We start from the raw sequence: 25,807 nt of genomic DNA on the forward strand, positions 1-25,807 counted from the left end.
TATTGGTTAAAAATGGCTGAACCCCCCCCCGTCTAAAATTTGCCCCCTCCTCTTCCCCCACCCACCAAAGAATAAATGATTATTTTGTTTTCTACCAATCTAAACTATGCCACTTTGTCTAGCGACAGAAGTTACACATAAACCAGTTTAAGTCAGGGGTTTCAACCTTTTTGAATCAGTGTACCCCTGGCGGCCAGACATGGGGAGGGTGGGGGGTGGAGAGGTGCATAGTTGGACATGGGGTGGGTAGGGTGGCGCATGGTTGAATGAGGAGCAATGGCAGCTGTCACGTGCAAGCTTCCCCTGCAGCCAGCTGGGTGGGTGGTGCCTGCATGGTAGCGCAGGATGGTGCATGGTGGTGTTCCATCCCCGCCCACCCATGTGTACCCCCTAGCCCCTTCTCAAGTACCCCTGGGGGTACACATACCCCCAGTTGACAACCCCTGGGTTTAAGTGATTAGAAACTGATTTAAACCTCTAACAGAACAGAAGTACAGTGCACATAAACCAGTTTCAAAATGGCTGAAAGTGGTTTAAGATAAACTGATTTGGGTTGAACTGGTTTATGAAACTTCTGTCCCAGACCCTTTCCTGGTTCAAGTTAAATCAGAATACCGGGCATCCCAGCATGCTTTGCAGCCTCCGGTTGTGCTGTGCTGTTTAATTCAGCAGCAAAGGGTTGGGGGTGTGCGTGGAGGCAGGGACTGCTCACCCCTAGGCAAACCCCGGCTGGCATCTGGGGCCAGGGATGGGGCTTAAACTCCATTTCCCCCAGTTAACACCCCCCTTCCCATGAGTACAGAGCTGCCCTGCCCTGCTAAACTTACTGAAATGTACTCCTGGCTGCAACTGTGGACTACAAATCCCAGAGGCACCTGGAAGCAGGAAGAGGAAGTGATGAGCAACCCTGCAGAATTCTGCTGCTGTGATTGTGGATGAGAAATCCCAGAGATCTCAGGAGCAGCAGGAAGAGGAAGCAAACACACAGCCCATGCTGGCTACATGCCAGAGAGCTGTGCTCTAGCACCCACTGGCTTCTGGCCTGAGCCACTGCAGGCATGTGGCTGAATTGCCTGAATCTAAAGTAAATGTCTGTCCAGTTGTTTCTCAGTTTAATCTCCTCCAATCCAGAGGGAGAGGCTGCTTTTAAAACACCACACCTTGGGCACAGTGCAACATGCTAGGTCCAGGATCGGGTGAATGGGGGTTTGCTGCGCGGCCATTCCTGGAATCTTTTCTTGGTCCCCTGTGGCTCTCCCACACTCATCATAAAAAGAGGAGGAAATTATCTGAACTTGGAGTATAGTTTAACTAACTCAAGCAAGTGCAGATGAGGTAATCAATTCAGGGTATGCACGAAGCAGTGTTTTACAACTTGTCTCTCACAACATTTTTGTAAGTAAAGAGTATATATGGCTATAAACGTGCGTGGGTTACAGAAGTAGTTTGGCTGATAATTTCTTGAAGTAAGACAATGTCCATGGGAAACTGTTTTTTTGTTTGTTTGTTTCTATCTTTCTCAAGGCCAAATCAGTTCCAAATTCAACTGGGCAAAGCCCAGTAGTCAAGCTCTAAAATTTGACTGAGCAGAACTCAGTTGTCAAATCTGCACATCTCTACTACCGGGCAGGTATCCTCCCTCCAAGATCCATTGGTCTAGGGCTTTGGATACTCCCCAAATCCCGGCAGGTATCCTGTGTGCAAGCCCCATGCCCAGAAGCCTTGGGATTCAGATGCCCCCCGTTTTGCTTGATCTTGTTCCTTTAAGAAAAAGACATTCCCCTGAGCTAAAAGCTCTGGCCTGAAATACAGCCGTTTCCACTTCAGCCAGCTGTTTGTTTGCTTGGAATGCTGCTTTCTTAAAGGGGCAGCGACAGTGTAGTAGAAATTTATTGTTCAAGATAGCTAATTACTGATAAATTAAATTCTTTTTTTCTTAAATTAATTCAGGGCGCTTCAAGCTTACTGGGTATAATATTGTAATATGGGTTTCAAACCGTATTACATCCTGTCAATATGGTGCCTACCCATTTTCTTTTTTCTTTCTCAGAAAAATTTACTAGGTCAGTTTCTTTCTCCCTTTCCCTTTCTTAGGAAAAGGATTTTTTTTTTTTGCCCGAGAAATTTCAAGTTTTTTCCAAGTATTTATTTTGCAGAGACTGAATTGGTTCTTTGCCAGTCACCCATACTACCTGGACAAATAATTGTGCTTATTTTCAGAGATCCTGGAAGAAGGTTTTTAGGTTAAACCAGTTTATCAAACTTCTGTCCCAGACCCCCTCCTGGTTCAAATTAAATCAGAGTCCCCCAGCATGCCAGCATTTTGCAGCCCTGGGCTAGTCTGTGCTGTCTGCCCCAGAGAGCAGGGCTAGCCCCACCCCTAAACTCCCTAGCTGAAGCAGTGAGGGCTGGTTCTCTGGCCGAATCGGTGTCCCCCTCCCCACAGGCAAACCCCTGTTGGGGGCTGGGGCAAGGGAGGGGGGTTAAACTTCCCTTGCTCTTCCTTGCTTACATAGTGCTGGCTGCAACTGTGGACTACAAATCCCAGAGGCACCTGGAAGCAGGAAGAGGAGCACCCTGTAGAGTCCTGCTGTTGTGATTCTGGACTGCAAATCCCAGAGACCTCAGGGGCAGCAGGAAGAAGTGAATACACAGCCCATGCCGGCTAAGTGCCATAGAGCTCTGCTCTAGCACCGCCCTCCCCCTCCAGCTTCTTTCTTGAGCCACTGATGGCATGTGTCTGCGATTCCTGGACCAAAATGAATATCTGTTTATTTGGTTATTGGTTCAATCTTTACAACTTAAAGTAACCTGCAAAGACTGAATCAATTCAGCTTCAGGCTTTTTGACTGTGTACTTAGCCTTAATGACTAGACTTAGCTCTGGAGGGGAGAAAAAGCAGCAAAAAACTCTGGTGTAAATTAGATGTTGTGCATCTGCAGTTATTCACACTTGGATATGCATGTTTGTAGGTAGATGGCATCTTTGAGTGCTTGAAAACATTACGTTTAGATTGACCTAACCAAGGCTTAAAATGCAGGGCTTAAATCACCCCAAAATTGCCCACTTCACTCAGGAAGTGAACCAGCTTAAGCTAAGAAAAGGTTAACCCAATATACTAAGAATTAACGGGACCTTGTGAATGTCTATACATGTTCACAACACAGCTTTGGGGCTGGGAGAGCCCATCCACTCACCCCAGCCCTTGGGCTTTGCTATTTTAATCCACCTACCTCAGGGGTGGGCAAAATACAGACTGTGGGCCAGATCTGGCCTGTGAGGCCATTCTATCCAGCCCACGGGGCCCCTAAAAAATTTAGAACATTAATATTTCTCTGCCCTTGGTTCCTGTAAAAAATGACAGGAACCAAAGGCAGTAGGACCCAGGGGAAGCCCGGTGGGCTCCCACAACAGCAGCTCCCCCCACCAGCTGGAAGTCCCTGCTGGGGCTTCTAGCCTTGGAGCATGTGGCTGCCCCATGCTGGAACTGCAGGTGCAGGGCAGGGGGGGAAGCAGCCCTTTCCCCACCCTATGGCTGTTGCCCCATGCTTGCAGCCTGCCTGGGACTGCATGTGTCTGCCTCAGACAGCCCTACGTGGGCTGCAAGCACCTGCAGCAGGGAGCGCCGGCCATGGGGTGGGCGAGGAGCCGCTTTTCCCTGCACTCAGCACCAGCTTTTTCCCTGCCAGCAAGCAGGGGCTTGGGGCTGTGAGCTGCCCCCCCGCCTGTAGCATGGGTCTGGAGGACGCTGGGTGTTAGTGGGTAGGGAGCCAGTGGGAGCACGGGGCACGCACCAGTGCCCTGGGGTCAGTGCCAGCGGGGCCCAGAGGAGGGTGGCAGGAGTGCATGGTCCCAGCCAGCAGGGGCTCTGTGGAGCCAGGTCAGCTCCCCCATCTCCCTGCTGGTGCAGCCCAGCCCAGCTTCACGGACCCCTGCCAGCCTGCGCCCTGCTTTGGGCCCCACCAGTGGTGGCCCTGGGACACTAGTCCCAAAACATTGGTCCCAAGATAGTGACCAGGGGGCAGGGCACCTGTCAGGGGGTGGGGCACCTCTCAAGGGGGTGGGGCTACCCATGCGGCCCTTGACAGCCTGCCAAAACTGGGTAAGTGGGCCTCCACCTGAAATAACTGCCTGCCCCTGACCTACCTGGACTGGGTTATCTTTAGCCCCCTGTCTTCCCTGACTGTGCACCTTGCACTGCTCCTTCTGACCTTCTCTTGACCCCACCAAACTTCCTCTCTGCCTCAGTACCTGTAGATCTGTCAGCTCCCTTCTCTATCCCCCACCAAATCCCAAATGATTTACCTTGGGCTACCCATGCTGCTCCCAGCAGCAGCACATGCCTGCAGGGGTTGCTCCTAGGTTAGGTTTAGGCAGTTTAAAGCAAGGTACCTAAACCAGGTGATGTACCCTTTGTCTCATCTCTTTCATAGCTATGGAGAAGGGTTTTCTTTTCTGCTTCTTAGAATCAATTTGTGTAATATAAGACTGGATTTTTCCAATCTGTTACTGAATAACCTGAACCTACTGGATTCTGATCCCAGTGGAAAATAAAATAAAAAACCTAACACTTCCTTACTTGATTAAAACTTTTTACTAGCTTGAAATATCTTATTATAGATTCACTTGTACACTTTGTCCACTTGGAAAATAAATGTTTTAATTAGTGGTTTGGAAGAAGTTGCATTACTCTCAAAAGCAAATTCTTCCTTTCTGCACATTTTCAAAAGACCCTATTTGGGAAGGAAAGAGTAAAATGAATTTCCAAAAAGAAAGTGCTTCAGGATACTTGGCAGTTTTCCACTAAACATCTGTGGAAATCTGGAAATAGTGTTATTTTAGTCCTTTAAAAGAAAATAATATTATAATTCTTCCTCTTGCTCTCAAACAAAAAATGATAAAATTCTACAAAATGTATTCTTTAGTAGGAAAAACAGAACTTATTTTTGTAAATAAGACTTCAAGAACATAATTTCTTTTAAAATGTTGCTTTTGCTCTTGGGTGTATACAGTGTGGAGGTTATTCTTAGCTATTATCTTCATACTGGAAATAGTTATATTAATTTGTGGAATGTTTGGTGGTGGGACAATCTTGATCATATTTGCTGCAAGCTAGGGAGGTTATCTCACTAGGTGTTGTTAGTGCTGACCTTCTTCCTAGTATCTGAGGTCCTCCCAAAGAAAATAGTTTGGCAGTAGCGTAGTCTTGAGTGAATTGCAGGGTGCCTCTTGTTCTTTTCCTCTTTTGAGTTATAGAAGCTCTGCTTCAAGAACAGTTTTGTGGGGGAGGATAATGAAAGACAGAAAAGGATTTGACAGATGATAGTAATTGTCTATATAGTAAACAAAAGCTGAATATTCATGAGTATTTTTTGTTGCTATATCTAACACTTCATAAGATGCTGTTGCTGATTAAGAATCTGAACCAACTCTAATTAAAGTAAATGGCAAGACTGTTGGTCGCTTCAATGGGGGTAAGCCTATTCTTTCTTGTAGTGGAGATCCTCAGGAAGCAGTTTTAAGGCTGCATTCCAATGGTGTAGCACACGCTTGTCACAGAGGTTAGCACCAAACTAGCAACAGGCTTGAGAAAAAGTACTAAAATCATTATAAGTGTGGAGATCATCAAATGGTGGCTCATGTATTTCATAATATCAAAGTGTGTATCCAGTTCCTAGGGGAAAGTAATCTGCATTAGTTGAAGACTGCAGTGTGCTATCTAATTCTTCCCAGGGACAGAGTCCATGACTCCACCCAGTCCAACTGCTATAAATGGCAATTGGACTTAAGGGAATTACAGCAAGCACTTTGCTAAGCAAGGGTGGGTTCATTTGCAGTTGACATTTTCAGTACTGAAAACAAATCAAATGCTTATGGAAAAATAACAGTTCCCTTGTCTTCTGAATATTAGAAGAGACTCTTCCTCATGTAGTATGGAGAATGGACTCTGAACAAGACAGGTTTATGTTGTGAATATGATTAAGGTATAATCCACCCTGTCTAGATTCCAGTAGGATCCCTGCATCATTTGCTTTAGAGGGAGAAATTAGAAAGGACTGTATTGTAGTGAAAGGACTGGACTGGAACTCTGGAGAAGTGGGTTTGTCTCTGTTTTTCCTACCGAGTTGCTCAGAGAAGTTGAGCAATTTTAGTTAAACTAAAATTTTTGGAGATGGCCACTGTTCATATGTTCTTCATGTTTTTATTGTTCACAATGAAAAATTCAGAGCTTCTACAGAAACAGCAGGTGCTCAGGAGCTGTGAAAAAAGCAGGCTTTGGGCATCTCAAATAGATCAACCAGATATCAAGGAACTCAGACTTAGCAGATGCTTTTGTAAATATTGCTACTAAACACTCTCTGCTTCAAATCATCATCTGGAAATTGGAAAGAATAAAACTTCCACAGCAGAACTTTACAAAGTTAAACTCAATAACTTTATCATGTATAAGATCTAAGTATCTTTCTTATTTAGTATTGAAGCACTCTTGTATTATGGGAATGAGAGCCATTATTTCCAAGGTATTTCGGAAAGTAATAGCAATTTCAAAATAAAGCCATTTACTCAACTAGGCATTGTGTGCATTGAATGGGAAACTACACAACAGTGGGGAACACAGGTCATGGTCAAACCACCCATTGTTTACAGCTATGTAAATAAATGATGTAGTCCAGTAAATAAACATTGCATACAAAATGGTTTATTTCAAAATTGACATTACTTTCTCAAGCACACCTATATTTTTTTTAAATATGCAGAACTTGAATGGTCTAAAGTAACTAAAGTTTGGGATCACATACTGAAAGATAAGGATAAAAGGAAGCATTCAATATCTGCCTCATTCTCTATTCTTTCCTCAGTTTCTGTCCATAACTGTTGTTTAGCACTTGTCTCTGAATATCCATAATCAGTTAATAACTGTTATATGAGCGGTCTGAATAGTTAGCGTGTCAGTTTATCTATAAGTGGACAACCCTGAATTCTTTTTAATTTGTTGGGATAGATTTCTTCTTGTTAAACTGTCTTGTGTATATATTGAAATTATTAAAGATTCAAAAGTGAGAACAGCTGAAGGACTCTACAACTACCTCCTTGTCAGTCAATGTAGGGGAAGTTTTGTTGGCTCAGATGGGTCCTGCTCATGGATTCATGTCTCTGGGAAAATCCTTTATTTTTCCAGCCTCTTATTTCTCAATTATATGCTTGTGAATCAATCTCCCAAGTGAGTATTTCTCTCCTTTACTGGGAATCACACCCTCTAATTGCTGGGAAGAGGCCTGTTTGGACAGTTGAGTAAACAGTCCACAGCTATAGTATTTATTCAGACTTCAAAAATCAAAATTTGCTAATTTTTTAAAAAAAAAATATATATATTAAGGTGTTTTAGGAACATAGGACTGGAAGGGATCTCCTAGATCATCAAATCCAGTGCCATCCATTCAAAGGCAATCAGTTATACAGATTCCTATAATCTAGCATCTCCAGCCTATCACACACACACTACAGCCACAAATTACTTTATGAAAACAAAATTCAGAACACTTAGTAAAGTACCACAAATAACAAGCAGGGGCAATAAGAATGCTGCCAATTCCCCTCCCACTGTCAGATAAGTTATTGGTTAATTTGTTGAACCAATAATAGGACTAAGACAACGCCCACCACTGTAGAACAAAGCAACCCCTTACCTCTGTTACTTCCCAGTCCTCCTGTGTCTGACCTGGGAGAAAATTTCCTGCTTGATACCAAATTAGATAGTCAATTTGACCCTGACCAGAAAAGCAAGACCCTCCAGCAAGGAAACAGCTAAGTACCAGCAGGCCAGAAGATCGAGATGTGCTTTCTGGCTTCTGACCCATTTGTGTATGTTCAGTTCTCATTTTTATGAAAGCTGTGAGAACACAATTGTGTAATATTGTGAGAACTGACAAGATTGTAATTGCCTTTGAGAAATGCTTGTACCTCCACAAACCAGAATTTTCAGAGTTCTCTGGTTATAGGGCCATCAAACTACCACATAAGCTGATACAGCTGGGCTTTAACCTTTAGGCTAGATACAGACAGTCAAAAAGCCTAAGGCTGAATTGATGCAGTTTTTGCAGGTTAGTCTAAGCTGCACAGATTAAATTGAAACAGAAGTGAACAGACCTCTGATTCAGGAAATGCTGCCACAAGCCTGAAGTGACTCAGGGTAGAAGCTGGGGGTGCTAGAGCATGCCTCTCTGGTTATGTGTTCACTTCCTTTTCCTGCTGCTTTCCAAGGTTTCTGGAATTTGCAGTCCAGAGCCACAGCAGTAGGACTCTGCAGAGTTGCTTATCACTTCTTCTTCCTGCTTCCATGTGCCCCTGGGATTTGTAGTTCACAGTCACAGCCAGCTGTTAAGTTTAAGTGGGTGTTTAACGCCCCTCCCAGGCTCCAGACCCCAGCCGTGGTTTGCCAGGGGAAGGGGGGAGAGTAGCTACTGCACTCCTGTAGATTGGGCTGCATCTCCAGGTGGGCTTGTCCTCCCCACTATCTTGTCAGTCAGCCCTCAGTGCTCCAGCTAGAGAGCAGAGGGGTGGGGCCAGCCCTGCTCTCTGGAACAGACAGTACTGCCCAGTCCAGGGCTGGAAAGCATGCTGATATTGTGGGGGACTCTGATTTAACCTGTTCTGTTACAGGTTTAAACCAGCTTCTAATCACTTAAACCGATTTATGTGCAACTTCTGTCCCTAGACTTAGAAATCAGTTCTGGTATCTGAGGTTTATTGTTCTGTTGTTTTTGTAGAATGGGATGCTGTTGCTGAATTTCAGTAAAGGCTTTTGGAGCTTTATTTTATATTAATTTCAATCTTGTGATTCTCTGGTTCTGGAAAAAATGGTCAGGTCATTAGCTAGGATGAAGTGTTATAGACCAACTGAAGTTAATAAGGGTATGCCAATATACACTGGCAGAAAATTCAGCCAGATATTTTGTTTTTGCAGAAACTACATTTATAAACCAAAATGGCTATGTATGTTATAATATTAATTACACTTAGGCATGTTATAAATTACTTGGGCAAACGACCACGGAATGCAAGCCATATGCATGGAATCGTGTGCCTGCAACTTCCATAAAAGGGGCTAAGTCAGTGTATTCACAGCTCACTAAAGACATGGTGTAACTAAAGTGGTAGTAGTTTATACTTTATAATTTGTAGTATATACTACAAATAACATACTTTAAAATGCAGACTTTATTACTGGGTTTACTGTACATAAAATATTTTATACCATTATAAGACATTCACTTATACATCTCAGTGGTATGCTGTAAGTTAATGTCCTCTAGACTAATAAAGGTTATGATTCTGATAAGAAATATGTACTTAATACTCTCCAAAACCATTAGATTTTAGTCTATTTATTAATAGCAATTTTGAGTTGTTCTGAATTATTATAAGCTCCTGATGTAATTAGGCATGGACAAAAGTTTTGAAACCTTGTTGTGGCATTGTATTGTGTGTACTGCAGGACACAGACAGACTTATTCTTATTCCAAATCACTGTTGATTTTACAAGGCCATTGTAACAAAAGCTTGTCAGTTCCCTATATATGCCTATTTTTAGCAAGAGACTCACACAATCTATTAAAATCCATGCTGATGATTTCTTCTTTTTACTAATCTTTTTTGTGTACTAAATCCAGAATGAAGAGAAAAACTTGAAGAGGTTCATGTAGGTCTTTCTGCTGATGAACATGTATTTTAATTAGAATATGAAGAGTATGAAAAATATGAAGTAGAGTTACTTTGCTAATAGAAATGTTAAAAAAGATCAGAAAGCACTTGGCAGGCATAACAACAGAACCAAATTGTAGAAGGGGGAACCAGAGGAAAAAATCAGAAAGCTTGTTTTATATAAAAATAGGTTTTCAGTCTGCCCTTAAGATTTTTTATGTTTGTGTCTTGGGTTTAGGCATCAAGACTAAGATTCTCCTTTTTTCAGCACTTTGTGGAAAGGACTAGCCTAACCACTTGCCCTTTCCTTCAGCAGGGTTGACTTAAAAGGCTCAGTTTGGAAATGTGCATGCAAAAGTGCTCATGTGTTTTTGTACCAGTGAACCACTTCAGAAGTTTTCCATGAGGGTTCTGTGTGCTCATTTTTCTCTCTTTCCTAGCAGAATCAACATTCAGGGGTCCTTCTGAGCTAACAACCCATAGGGCTAGTGTAGTTTCTGTGGCCAACAGCATAGGAGAGCGTGAAGTAGTCAGCACAGTTTGGGCACCCTTGACACCACAGCCAAATGATCAGGTACCTGTTGACATCTGGGTTGTCTTGGGGCAGCCTTTGGTACATGTCCAAGCAGAACTGGAATTCATGCTTCAGAAGGCATAGTAAAAAGCTGAAACTACTCTTCTGTCAAGACTCAGGATGTGTGTAGTGACCATCCAGTATTATTTTCCAACAAACTTAAAAAGAAGATATGGCCAGCACTAGTTTGTTTATTAATAATAATAATAATAGTAATAATAATAATAATGTGTTTTGAATCTATAATGTTGTGTGCTAGACTTTCCCTACAGAAGGCAAATCTAGGTATTCACATATGTGCATGTTCTCTATTGCTTTAGTAACTGTGGTGCATCCTCTAGCACAGAGGTGGCCAACTTTTGGCAAACATGCCACGAGGCATAGGCACCTTCTTTGTGTGGCAGATTAGAGCAGGGTCAGGTAGCACACACACTTTGTTTGAGTGGGGTACTGAACTTGATTAGGAAGCATAGGAACAACCTTTATTTCAATACCAATGAACAGTAGATACATATATATACCAACAAGCAGTACTAATGAACTGGGTGTTAGCAGGAGGGATCACACGTGGAACCTCTGAAACTTATCCATAAAGCCTTTACTAGCTTTGTCAGCAAAGGCTGTATCAGACTCATCAACCACTATTTGGCCTAGCCATGGGTAGAAGTGCACACAATGCCAAACCAAAGGGGCATGTTATTACATAGTCCATAGTCTCCTCCTTCCCTTGTGAACTGGAATCTTCCCTTTCTGTGTGTTGTGGGAGCAATCTGATGAAGTACAACATTGTATCAGTTGAGAAACAAGGATGCCATTTAGAGTGGTGATATGTTAAGTTCCCATGTGGAATAGAACCACGATCAATGTAATTTGTGACTCAGAGTTTGTTTTTAATAAGACATATTAATCTTCCCACTCCCGTGTTGTAGGTGACAGCATTGCACTCATAGATTGTGAGTAATGGAGGCTTTATCAGCCTTTTTTTTTTTTTTTTTTTTTGCAAAAAGTATTAAATATTTAGGTTTTGCAGGGAAGCTTAAAAATAATTTTAAAAAAAGCTAACGACATGGAAGGTCAGGAAGAACGTCAACAGTGTCTTACCATGCTCTAAGGGATATTACCAGATGCTTTCAACATTCCTTTGGCTATTCCTAATAAGGAAAGTTTACACAGTTACTGTCCAGCTATGAGTTTGTACAGCCATATAGAAGATGGATTTTTTTTCTGGAGACATGCCCCTTTTTAACCAATCCTTGTGTTTCTTCAAAACAGTCCCATTGAAATAAAAAGCAAGGAATCCAGTTACAGTTTGTTTGCATCTCTCCCTCATTCTCACTCCCTCCTCCGTTCTCCCGCCCCCCCCACACATACCCGTACACTCACTTTATTACAAAGCTTTCAGCAATACTGAACTCTCTGAGCTCACTTCGAAGCAATGAAATGAAAAGATCTTTTTTTTTTCCTCTAGATTCATGACAGTAGAAGTCTCTGGCAAAAAAAAGGTATCGTGGGAGATATATCTGTTCCAGCTGATCTATTTCTCAGACCTTTGATATATAATTTCAGGAAAATTACATTATTATGACTTTAGCGCTTCTTTTTTTAAATTTTTATAAACATTCTAAGTTGGACTTTATGTTCTTATTCCAAGTCTGTTTTGATCAAAATACAAGGGACACTGGAGACGCAACAGAATTTAGTTAATGGGTAAGCAAACCAAATATGTGTATACATTGTGTGGGAGAGATACCAGTAATGGAGTGTTTGAGCTGAATCTGATAATTTACTGTGTTTTAATTTGTACTTGTTTTAGCTGAATTTCAGAAAAACAAAGTACTTTTTGCTCAGTAAGAAAAAAATTGGCCTTTAGTCCGTAACTGCCACTTAGCAGGCTCTGAATTCAACAAATTGAAAGCTCTCAAAGACTCTTTATTTTGAGACTGGTTTCATGATCTTGCATGTTTGCTTAACTAGATGGAGCTGAGCAAAACCTATGTAATGAGCAGTGGTATTACATAATTAAACTAAACTGCACAATTAAGACATTTAAAAAATCAACTTAATTAGATGGTAGGTTGCTTTGAAGTCTGTGATATGTTTATCATTTTCTTTAAGTGTGTGAAAGGTCTGTGGCCCCAGTCTTCAGTAGCTGTGAGCCAAAGCATGCCATTGATAAGTCTGCTTGAAAACAGATTGTATGACATGTATAACTGCAGACATTCAGTTTTGGAAAAAAAAAACCCAAAAACTAAAAAAGCAAACTTTCTGTAAGAGTTGTGTTTTATAGATCTACCTAAAATGCCTCTATGTTCCAGTTAGCTGCATTGAGCTGTAGCACAGAGTAAGAACTGTTCATGTGCTGGCTTAGTCCATGAGGAGCTTGTAACTCTAGCAATTGTTTCTGTTTTTCATAACAGTGGGAACTTTATGGGCTATTTTTCCCTCTTCCTGTCCAAAATAAATGCACTGTTTAAAACAAAGAATGAAATTGCAGATCAGCTGGCAGGTGTGCAAATTGGACTTGGGGTATTTAATTCTAGGGAGGTAGCTTACAGAAGGTCCCTCTCATGTATTTCATGCTGATATGTTATTTTTTATTTTAATGACCAATTTTGATCTTCACATTTTAATTGTGCTGTTTAACAAGCGTTTTTAACAGGCCTTCTTACTTAATAGAGAACGGAGACAGCATCCAGTAGCACTGTGTTGATTTAGTGTCAGAGCAGTTTTTCATATACTGACTCATTTATCTGGTATCGTGTCTTTTTTCAGAAGAGTTAGGCACCATCTTGTGCTGATGCTTCCAGAGCAAAGAAACAGATCTAGGAAGCCCTGTTCTGACATTGGACACCGTTGCATAAGGATGTAGAATTGTTTGAATACAATATTTTAGTCAGTGATGCTGCTACAGGCAGAGGCGGGGACAGGGTGGCCCAGTGCAGCTATGGTAATTACTATTTGGGCAGCTACGGGGCCAGTTAATGACCCCTTGTTCTGTACTGCACTGCACCATAGATTTAAAATAATCTTATATATGTCTGTACTTTTTATGATTCTATAACTCTTAATTATAGCCTGTGGCAACAATCATCTTCTTTTTTTAATTGTCATTCCACTAATCAAGCTAAATGATCTTAGGGCAGTTTTGCTGTCTGCTAGGGCTTCCTGTTTCACAGCACATGCCTACCCACCCCACACCCCAGATGTTCATTTTAATTTTCACTTGCATGGCCAGAATTGGCCTCCAAATCTAGGACTGTCCTGGCCAAACTGAGATGTATGTTCTACCTAACTGGTAGCCTTTTTTAAGAGTTGCATGGTCCAAAAGCACAGGCTAAATCAACTCAAAAGAAAATTTCCCAAAAGGAAACAGTGGTGATTTAGTACGTAAATAAACTGACAAGCCAGAAGTAGGGCACATCACTTTTTATTCTCTATTCAGTAAAGTTGCACTAAGGATCACTGGGCGCATCTACATGAGATGCTAAAAGTGCAGTAGATTAATTCTACTGTGCATTATGTGTCATGGTGAAAGCTGTGCTAATGTACAGGAGAATTAGTTTACTGCACAATAGTGCCACTTAAAAGATATGTGCCGGCACTAGTGCACAGTAGTGCCAATTACCACACATTAAGTTTAGTACCTGTAATAATATAACATAATTATGGCACGTTAATACACATGTAGATGTGCCCGCTATTATGCTTTTCCAGTTTAGCTTCCCTGCAAGATTGCTCTCTGCAGGACAACCTAGTCATCAAGAAAGGTGCTATGGTGGGTGGGAACTGGAATATGCTAAGTAGAACATATGGGAAATACTGGGTCATTGCCAAAAGGCTGCAGCTGGCTCAGTGTCATAGTTTTGAGTTATCCAAGGGTCCTGGACATTTTAAATCAACACGTGAGGTATAAGGGTATGTATGTGTAATGTGCGAGACTGTAAACTTAGAATGGGTGCTAGAACTGTGAAATGAAGATGAATGGGAGGAGCAGTTATGCAGTAAGTGACCTCAAAATTCATAATCAGCTAGAGTTAAGTATTTATTTTTCAAATGCATGAAATGTCCCTATCACCACCTCTAGGTGTACTGTTCATCGGTACTGAAACAGTTGGAATGCAAGTGACTCAGAAAGCAGAATCTAATGGAATCAAAAGAAAACTTTCCTTACTGTTTTTTTAAAAGGTCACATGCAAAACCCATCCTTCTCTCAGCACAGATGAAACCTGACACAATAGACAGACCTCGCAGCAAGGAAAGCAAAATATAAGAGCTTTGCAGAGTTGAAGGTATTCCGCGGCGCTTAGAAACCAGCTCAAATCTAGTGTAGCCTATCGAGTACACTGATACAATATTCATTCTACAAGAAGCAGTACAGACCAACTTCTGCTAGCAGTGTTCAAGCAGAAGTTTCTAAATTGTCTGTGAGGTTAGTCACATTCATTGTATGTTCTGAAAATCCAGTCTGGAAGGAATAGATATCCCATAATAATGGGATATTATAAACAGGGATCCTGGGTTTTTTTTTGACAACTCCCCTCCCCTCTCCCCCCCCCAATTTTTGGGTTAAAGAAAGTAATCCCAAATCCACATTTTTCCATGATCAAAGTGAAACAATACTGTATATATAGATATGTATTAGTGGCACTGAATTTTAATCACAGAAATAATGTGGATTTGGGGTTACTTTTTTAACCTGAAAATTGGGAAACAGGATTATAAAGGTGCTCAAATATTTTCAACAAAACATTTATGTCAAAATTGGGTGGAGCAGAAATCAAAGGAGGGTGCAAGCACAACAGTGCACCCTCACTGGATCCTCTGCTGGAAGCCAAGAGTGCAAGAATCAGGAAGCCAGGAAGAAAACAAACAAGAAGGAGACTGGTTCTGATTAATGGTTAGGGCAGGGGTTTTCAACCTATTTTAATAAGTGTACTCCCAGCGGCCCCCTTTTAATAAGTATACCCCTGGGTGAGGTGGAGTGGTGAGCGGCTGGATGCCGAGTGTGGGGAGGAGGGTTAGTGAGCAGCCGGATGCCGAGCGGGGCAGGGAGTGGGTGGTGAGCAGCCGGATGCCAAGGATGGGGGCGGGAGGGGGTGGCAAGCAGCTGGACACTGTGGAGCTGGCGGGGAATGACAAGCAGCCAGATGTGGAGCAGGCAGGTGGCAAGCAGCGGCAGTATGGCATCTGTGTGGCCCTGTTCTTGCCCTACCCTGGCCCTGCATCAGACAGTAGATGTGAACCTAATGGATGGTACAGCATTTCCATTCCTAACAGCCACTCTTAAAATGAGAAAACTAATACATTCTCCTACTAACCTTTTTCATTGTATTTATTTTCTCTTGCAGTTTTCAGTTTTAATTAATTTCCATTTCAGGCCTACCAGAATTGTCCTCAGATTATGTATGTGCTTGGACATACCTGAAAGCATTAATGACATCATTCTGAGAGAGGCTCAGAGAATAAGGATTAGCAGGGCAAGGCCCTCCAGGGGCATGAATTCTCCCTTCTGTGTTAATGGATTTAACTGGCTGAGTTGGTGTTGGTGAATTTAGTTTGGTATCTTGATGTTTCATTATAAATCAATATTACATGTCACAAATATTGGATTCTGTGAACACAAATATTTGGACGCTCCAAGGGAGTCTTGAGAGGTCTTAATGATTTAAATTAGCATGGGCTAACCTTTTTTGGCAGGAGTGCCACAAATTAAGCACTGTGCCCTCCCTGAGTAGTATGATCCCCTTTCCCATCCCAGTCTGCTGCCCTGCTTTAAGCTTCTTGCCCTATCTGCCACTGTACTGCTTGCCACCTTCTTGATCTACTATGTGGTACATACAGAGGTTACCCATGCCACTTGTGACATGCTTGCTTCAGGGTGGCCACCCTTGATCTAAATTATTCATATTGTGCTTATTTTACACAAACAACCACTTCTGTTTGGAAATCCAAAGGCTTGTTAAAAAGACTTCTCCATGAGGGATTCAACCCATAATTGCCCTTGTGTTGAAAATGTTTTAATCTTGAAATCATGTGAAGAAGTAAGATAGGAACACTGTAAGATCTTTTCCCCCTCCCTTTCTCTACTCTACTAATAGTGCCCTATAAGAACATTCTCCATCCCATAGCCACTCTTTATTTCATAGTAATGTTAGTAGAGCTTTTTTTCCCCTGATAACTGGTAGTCACTAACCATTTTTTTTTGTTATTATTATTTGTTAGGGGCTAATTCATGTAATTTTCCTAAGTGATATTTCTCTGGTGTGGGTGTGAATTCAGTCTCCCTTGTGGATCTTGTCAGCATTCCAGTATCCTACTTGTCTTGCCTTGTTATACAGAACTTAGCAACGTGTATCCTGTATTCATCCAATTCCACTTGGCAATCACAGGGTTGTTTGCAAGAAAGACAGATAGCTGAGAGTAAATGAGTATATGTCTGCCTAAGAATTGCCACTTAAAAGTTAATTACTATTTAAACACAACTAACAACTAAGAGAATTCTTTATACAGTCCAGTCTCTTGCCAATACTAACAGATTTCCTTGATTTAATGCATAGTTTATTATTCACTGTATAAATACAGTACTTTAGTAAAATATTTCTTCATATTCAGAGGGTGATAATAATCAGTTTTGGCACAGAGGTCCAAAATGTATTAAAATCATACAATAGGTATGGTTTGCAAAGATCCTGACTTTTAGGGAACATGCATTGCATGGACATTTTTGTCATTATATTATATGTTGTCAATGGAATGATGGCCACATTGAGAACACCCTGTGAATTTTGGCATTCATGGCATTGGGGCCAGGATTTTGCTCAGTGGGTTGAAATGATTAGTAAAATCAGCATTTCCTGTTGTGTAATTGGCTTGGTGTTCAGACTTTATTATGGATGTTTCTGAGACATATACAGCCAAGTGCTCCTATATATATATCTTGTTATTAAAGTTTATTCTGAGTATTCATTTCTGATTTTTTATCTTTTACTTGCTATCATTCCTTAATCCCCCGTGCTGTCAGACATCAGTGGGGCTCCCAGCAAAAGCCAGAATGTCTTCAGTACTCCCAAGAGTTTGAACAAACATACATTTGGAGCTATTTCAAAAGGGGAAGTGGGAGCGAAGAGCAGCTATTATGTTCTAACAGTTACATGTGTCAAAGCCGGGAACAACACCAATGTAGCAAAAGAGCTCCACCTTTAACACTGCAATGCTGCTTTATTCAGGGTTAAACTGGAGTAGTCATGCTACGTTTATATCCTGGCTTATGTACACATGACTGTTAGAATTTAACAATTGTTGCCTGCTCCCAATCAGCAGCTAGCCTTTTGAAATGGCATCAGATATATGTTTGTTCATACCCTCAATAGGTTGCATCAATTTATAAGTATACCTAGAGGATACCCTGTTGGCAGGGAACATTTGATGTTTGACACTGTTTTGTAGGGGGAGCTAGAAGAGTGTGACCTAGGCCCCTGGCAGACACGTAGATGAAGGAGTGATGGCTCCTGATGTGGAATCCCAACAAACACGTTTCCTGCCATTCCACACTTTTGTGGCAGGACGTGTGATTGTGGCATCCAGCATCAGATCCAATCACACCTTATTATTGGTGCAGGGTGAGTTTATGATTCTGGACTCCCCCTGCACCAGCAAGTAGCAAGTTCCTGTGACTGAGAATTGCATCAGCTAATGGGGCTTCCACCCCATATCGGGGAATGTACCGGGGAGTCCTAGCCTGGCCACACATTCTGTTAATGGCATGAAAGGAACCAGCCACAAAGTTATTACATATTTAAACAATGTATAACAATTAACAATTTAAGATGTGATTTATCATGACTTAAATGTATAACCTCTGACTGGTTTATCATGACTTAAATGTGATGTGTGCCAGGGGCCATAAACAAGCTGCTCTACATTATTACCTGCAAGTAACTACCTCATATTGGGTAGTTACAAATCCCCCCAAAATCATCTAGGACAGTTTTAGGTACTCAGTGGAACAAAGGGTTTTTCCCCTTAGTCATTTACAACCATAATGGTCATTTAGTGCTATTTATTTTTCAGTTTTTTTCTTAATTCCCCTCTTTTATTATGCTTATCATTCTGTTAATTCTTTTTGTCCTGTAGGACTAAATCTTTACAGGAACTAGTGGCTTTCCTTTAGGTCGTTTTATTGCTGAATACAAATTGCAACAACTGGAAAGCAAGGAAGGGAGAGATTAGAGGTACAGACAGGAAAAGTGTGTTATGGGAATATGAACTGACAGAATCTAAAGTGCCTATGGTTAAGAAGTCTGGAAATAATTTTAAAGTTGAAATAAATTACCAATGTAAATGAAAGTTTTACAAAGTGGCAATTGTATACTTAGTTTCCTGAAACTTACAGAAGAAATTAAGCAAAGAAAGTTAAAACTATGTAATACTATATCTGTTATGTGTCATGTTTTCCATAGGAGCTGCTCTGATCAAAGCACAGGCAGCATCTCATGGATTCAGCATCCTGTATTTCAAAGTGGTGGTGGGGGCACTTTAACGAAAGCTCGTGTGATAAGCTTTCGTTAAAGTGCCCCTGCCACCATTTTGAAATGCAGGAATGCTGAGTTCATGAGATGCTGCATTGTGCTGGAGTGTTCTGAATCAAGGTGAATTGAATCTGCTCTGACACATTCCAATCAGAACATATGGAGCATGTGTAAAAGTGTAATAGTAATATTGCATTGTAAGTAATAGACTACTAAGGTTGGAAAGCACCTTAGGACGTCACCTAGTTCCACCCTCTGCTAAAACAGGACCATTCCCAAGTATAGGGTTATCCTAAGGCTTTGTCTAGCTGAATCTTAAAAATCTGCAAGGATGGAGATTTCACTAGTGCTTTACTACCTTCCTTGAGACAGGGTTTTTCCTCATATCTGACCCAAACTTCCCTTGCTGCAACTTGTTTTGATTGGTCCTTGTTCTGTTATCCACCACCACTGATATACTAGAACAGTCTAGCCCCATCTTCCTACCAGTTCCCTGATTCTGCTTTTCTGAAGTCCAGGGTCCTTATTCTGCTGCTCTCCTTCTTTCCTTTCATCAGGATCCTGAACTCAATCACCTTGTGGTCACTGCTGCCCAAGCTGCCATCCATTCTTACATTCCCCAGCAATTCTTCCCTATTTGTGAGAAGCAAGTCAAGACTTAGTCATGGCTCCTAGTTGGCCTTTCCAACACTGGTACCTGGAAGTTGTCCCCAGCACTCTTCAAAACTTCCTGGATTGCTTGTGCACTGCTGTATTGCCCTCCCAGCAGACGACAGGGCTGATTGACGTCCCCCATGAGATCCAGGGCCTGTGATCAGGAAACTTCTGGTAGCTGTTTGAAGAAAGCCTCAACCACCTCATCCTCCTGGTGGTCTACTACAGCACACACCCACCACATTACCACCCTTGTTGCTCTCTCCTGTGACCCTGACCCAGAGACTCCAGTTTCATACTAGAGCTGAACAATCATACAGTTCTTTTACCTGAAATGGAATTCCTCCTCCTCTTCTCCCCTGCCTGTCCTTCCTGAACAATTTTTACTCATCCATGACAGTGGTCCAGTCATGCAAGCTGTCCCACCAAGTCTGTTATTCTAATCATAACATAGTTCTAGAACTGTTTGAGGACTTCCAGATCCTCCTGCTTGTTTCCTAGGCTCCGTGCATTCGTGTACAGATACCTGAAGTAACTAGCCAATTGCTTTACTTTTTCAGGAGGAATGAGAAGGTCTCCCCTGTTGCCCACTCCTGCTTGTGCTTCCTCCAGGTCACCTGCTTCCCCACTTACCTTAGGGCTTTTGTCTTCATATCCTGGCGAACCAAGCTTAAAGCCCTCTCACTAGGTTAGCAAGTCTGTCTGTGAAGATGCTCTTCCCTCTCTTTGTCAGATGGATCGCATGCCTCCCCAGCAATCATTTTTCTTGGAAAAAACTTCCTGTAGGCAAAGAAGCCAAAGCCCTGCTGGCAGCACAACCTGCACAGCCATGCATTGATCTGTAGGATGTGTCTGCTCTTGCCCAGGCCCTTCCCCTTGACCAGAAAGATCGAGAACACCACCTGAGCCTCTCTTCCCTTCACCATTGCACCCAGAGCCCTGTAGTAACTTTTGATCTGCTCAGGGTCATCCTTGACAGCATCATTGGTGCCTACATGGCTGAGAAGCATGGGACATGTCTACATGCTACCGTATGACAACGATGCTACAGTGCCATGCTTTAGTACTTCCTTTTGGAAATATAAACCCATGTGATTGCTACGTCATTGTAGCATGCCCTGCAGTGGCCTAGCGCACTGCTACGTTGCCATAGGGCAGCAAGTAGACTTGCCTGTGAGGTAGTCATCTACCAGGGGGCCGGATGAGTCTTGGTAATCCCTCCATGACATCTCAGCTCCAAGCAAGCAGGAGATTTCCTGGGACAACAGGTCAGGCTAGCAGATGGATGCCTCCATCCCCTGCAGAAGGGAGTCTCCAACCACCACCATCTTTGGTAAAAAGCACAGTTTGTCATTGTAGCATAGCACATCACTAAATTTTAGTCCTAATTCTGGATTTTTCGAAGAATTTAACAGTGAGAATGTGGGCTGTTTGATTGTCTATACTGATTTTGTTTAGGTTTAAAAATTCAGGGGGAAATTTTTTACAGTAACTTTATTTCCTAAATCCAACTTATTTTCACTTGCATTCTTTTGGAAACATAGGCCATAATAGAAATTAGCCAAAAACATATTTTTAAAAAACCAGCAATGGTTTTCTTACTGTGAGATTATGCTCAGAATTTGAATGATATTTACAAGGAGCTTGGAAAGGGTGGGAAGATTTTCAAAGGCACAAATCTTCCCCTTAATGACTAAGTCATCTGCTCTGGTATTTCAGTTATTTATGTGATAAGTAAACTGCTCATTTTTGTGGAGGAAAAAGGACGTTAGCAGGAGAGCAATGAGAAAAATATAATAGAAGCTGAGAGGACTCCTGAGTGAGAGAGGTGATTAATTGACAGGAATTACGAGGACAAGGTTTTAGTATGGTTTTTCCTTAATTTTTAAATTATATAATTTAATTAACAAGATGTGTTCTGTGTTGTACTTGTTTTTTCCACCACTTCACCTTTTTTGGGTGGAATACTTTGTAGGGAGAAAGACTATAGCTTTCTTGGAATTTGGTAAGTTCTGAGTTCACTTCATGCAATGCTGCAATCTAACGAGTGAAGCAGTGATGTACGTGTGTGGCAGTACATGTGCATGAATACATTTTCAAAAGTGAGTAGTTTAGATACTCAGAAAAATACTCTTCAGGAGTCCTCCCTGGAGTAGGTTGACTATTCATCCCAGTTTGGCCAGGACGCTCTAGGATTCTGTAGGCCAGTCCTGGCTGTTGGTCAAAAGTGTGGGCTAATCCAGTGGGGAGGCAGAGTAGCATGAGCAGGTGGCTGAGCAAGTACCGCTGCTCCTGTGTAGGAGCAAGGCAGGTGGACTGGAGCAGGTGCCACCCCACCTGTATGTGGCATGTCCTTGCTCCTGCACACGAGCAGTGGTGCCTGCCCAGCCACCTGACTGGCATGCCATGCTGCTCTGCCTCCCTGCCAGACTCCTGCTCAGGACTTTTGACCAACCAGCTGGGACCAAGTTATGGAATCCTGGAGTGTCCTGGCTAAAGTGGGACATACAGTCAGTCTACCCTTGATCTTCACCTAGGTTACATTTCCAATCGGTGACCTTGCATAAATTTTGAACTGAGAAGAGCAAATTATTCTGGCCAGCCTATACCCAGTGCTCTGTGACACAGGAGAGTCTTCTCCCAAAGCTGTGCCAAGTACGGTGTGCTCTCCCTCAATGCCCAGAATCTAGTTCCCTCCTTGCACAGCAGACTTGCCCTTGTATGACCACCAAGGTAGAGTTTTCTCCTTCATAGAAGAATTAGTAGAGGGTTAAATGTGATGTTTCTCATGGGCAGTGTGAGAAGAACATGGTCTATACTTCTTATTACTATTCATGCATTTGTATTATGATTCCAGTACAGGTCTGTACTTTATGTTTTTGTGTTACAGTAGAATATGTTATGTGTTATACTAGCATAGGTCTTAGATAAGATACACTATGCATGTACATTGTTAGAGCCCTTAGCCTGCAGAATTTGAAGTTTATGTAGTCCAGACAGACAAAGGCTGGGGTAAAGGAAATATTATTATCCCATTATACAACTGGGGAATAGAGACATGGCTTGATTAAGTAACTTCCACAAAGTCCACGAGGAACTCTGTGGCTAAGACAGCAGCTGAATCCAAATCATGAACCCCATGATATGCCTTAACCATAAAACCTCCCTTCCCTTCAGTTCTGTGTGAACAATTACATTTTCTAGGTTCTGACTTCTACCTGTTCTGTCTCCAGTGCTCCCACAACCATAGGTGCCTAGGGAAATTATTTTTGACGAGAGGGCCGTGAAATCTTTTTAAGCATGCTATGGGATGCCACATGAGATTAGCATGGTTAGGTATGCAAACACCTGTATACAATTCATGAGATAAACTCGGTGATTTCAAATAGGAATCCATAGCATTAAAACCCTTCTGACATGTAGCATTTCTGAGTTCTTTGCAACAGAAGAATTATTCTGTTTTCCTGTAGTTAAAAAATAAGTGGAAACTAAGAGCAGACATTTCTAAGGGGTGCCTTGAATCTAAAAAGATTGAGAACCACTGGATTAGGGCCTTAGGTCATTGACTAGGACTCCACTGTGCCAGCTGCCAGCAAGTCACAACACGGTTATTATTTATTCTTTATATACAGTGTTTTAGTGAAATCTTTACTCATACTGAGAAAGTAAGATAAATCAATACTGACACAGAAGTCCAAAATGTAATAATGTCTTATGGTAGGTATTGATTGCAAAAAATACTGACCTTTAGGGAACATTCACAATAATTGCTTTTATCTCATGATTAAATTTTGGCCTCATTCTGAAGACCTTATAAATTTAGACTTTCATAAGCACTAAGGTATACAATACACAGTAAGCCAAAGAAGGGTCCCAGAGAGATGAAGCTGTTATGTCTCCTTTGGCTGATTATGCGAAACCTATTAGATAAATATTGAAGTCTTGGAACAAATAATAGATATAAATGAAATAGAAATTTACAGCATATATTATAGTAGAAGTTTGAGACCTCTAACTTACTTTTCATTATGCAAAAGGAATTGTGCTTAGGAATTGTGTAAAGTGTATATGTTGGTTTGGCCTGTAGAAAATATTTTGATAGCTATTTGCCAAATAAAACAGACAGTTTCAAGCAAATATTTCTTGGATCTCTCTTTTATAGTAGATTAGGAGATTCCATGGGGCCTAACAAAGCATATTCCAAAATACTTTAGTTAACTACAGTCATGTGTTCTGTTAACCTCATAAAATCCATGTTAAATTGACATAGAAGAGAATGTATCAACTACAATGTGTGAAAGATTAACGTTTTCTTTGATGAGCCGAAAATAGATTGGATGATTCCAAATTTTTATTATCTTGTGTTATTTTATCTCCCTGAGAGTAGCTTTTCCAGACACATTGCATTCATCCTTACCAACGTTAGCTCTTGTTTTGCTGACAAAGCATTATTAGACCTGTAGTTTGAAAGCATGCAGACTTTTGATAAAATTCTCCTACAGCAATAAGCAGCACTGAAGATCTGAGAAATCTCTTATGTAAGTCTGTTCTAAATCCGTGTCCTAACAGAAAAACTGGGGACAGTGTGTTGTATCGAGTTGCCATTGTGCATGCCAAAATGAGCCTTGTCCATTGCTGTCCATTAAAGATGAATGCAGCACTCTTCACAGAATAAGGAATAAGAATCATGTGTCTGCTAAGTGATATACTGAAACAGAAAAAAGACTGTCCTTAAGAGCATAATCTAAGGCCAGGTACAGACATTACACTTTTACCCACATAAGTGATTGGAAACTGGTCTATACCCATAAGAGAACAAAAGTTCAGCACACAAAACCAGTCTATACCCATAACAGAACAGAAGTTTGGTGCACACAGACTCTTAAAAATGGTGATCTAGACTTAAAAATGATCTAAACTACTCTGCTTACAGAAGACCATGTAACTTAAATCGATTCCAACCTTGGGCTTTTTAAATGTCTGTCTCTAGCCTAAGTGTCTAAATTATTATACTTTCTTCAGTTCCTGCTTTAAAATTAGACACCAAAGTTATAAGCAGTGTATAAATATCATACAGAGATAGTAATGCTATTTTCAAAAAAGTATTCATAAAAATTTAGATGAGAGATTCTCAACAAGGACACCACAGTTGCCTGAAGTGCTTTGAGAATCTTTCAAGGATACCATATGGTACCATTGCAATGTTTACACTGTTAGTTGTGCAGACATAATCCCCAAAATAAACCCAGTGTTAAAACGCTCTGATCTCCTGGAGCCTTTCTGAGTTGGTTGCAAATTCCTGTATTATATTTCTGTAGGAAAAAAACTAGCGAATGCTGGAAGCTGGTATGTTCCAAGTGGTGCCTTGAGTCTAAGGAGAGATGTCTTGACCCTAAAAATTTTGAGAACCTCTGGTTTAGGTATTATGGTGTTTAGTAGTATTACTCTTACAAGAGACAAAGATATAAAAATAAATAGAATGGTACATGTCAAGGTACCTATTGTAGTGTTTGAGGGCATTTTTATTTCTATAACTACATAATTGTAAGTGTGGAACATATGGACATGATATGCCTATAAGGATTTGGTTGCATACATCTTTATTTCAAATGTTTTTTCTTTTGGGGAAAAAGGTTAGATAGACATTACTTGTTTTCTTATTTGTTGTCTGCTCTTGATCATTTTTGACTGTAAATGATAACAGCTCTTAAAAAATGTAAACATTCTTCTGCTGGTGTTGTGACTGTGGGCTCTGCAGCACCTACCTCGTTTGGTTAGCCTGAGTTTAAGTTCAATGGGTTTGGCTTGTGTGGCATAGCAAACCTTCAGTTTGAAATTGCACAACCCAGCTATGTGACAATAAACTGATCATAAAGTATCAACAGAGGGAGAAGAGAGGAGAAGGGGGAAGGGAAAGAAATAGGCTGCAAATCTTGTTGTGTGTGTGTGGAATATCTTAAATATGTGCAGTGTAATTTATTTTTGTACTAGATATGCTTGTATATTTTGTATAAGGAGCTGATAGATACCCCTTTATCCTGGTTTCATAATCGTTTTCATTTTAAAAGATTGTTGTGAAGAAGTACCTTTTGATAACCATACTTTATGCACAGTCAATATACCTATAACACAAAGTAAAAACCAGCACTGAATATTCAAGCTACAGTGAGACAATGATATATGCAAAGTATTATATGTTTATATAATACAACAAAGTTCCTGGCGTGGCTCGCCACTCGGCTCCAAACTCCTCAGCCTTACTTTGAGACTCTCAGGGTCCTGTCACAACTTGATGTTCTAGTTTCATAAGGAGTCTGCCCCAGGAAGTGGATGCAGGTTTTGGGGTTCG

The 25,807-nt window shown here is 41.3% G+C and overlaps 1 protein-coding gene across 3 annotated transcripts in view; it reads left to right on the plus strand.

The window, feature by feature from the left end:
• The window catches only part of ARHGAP6 (Rho GTPase activating protein 6), a 284,210-nt gene that overhangs the window by 139,424 nt on the left and 118,979 nt on the right, over positions 1-25,807 (plus strand). The window contains exon 1 of one of the 3 annotated variants that reach the window (XM_019529332.1): positions 11,699-11,983. The exons of the other annotated variants lie outside the window; for them this stretch is intronic. The gene's annotated coding sequence lies outside the window, so the exon portion shown is untranslated. Of the gene's footprint in view, positions 1-11,698; positions 11,984-25,807 lie in introns of those variants that run through there. 3 annotated transcript variants of the gene reach the window in all.

The sequence above is a fragment of the Crocodylus porosus genome, unplaced genomic scaffold (assembly GCF_001723895.1).
Source record: "Crocodylus porosus isolate Cpor-Errol unplaced genomic scaffold, CroPor_comp1, whole genome shotgun sequence".
NCBI lineage: Eukaryota > Metazoa > Chordata > Crocodylia > Crocodylidae > Crocodylus > Crocodylus porosus.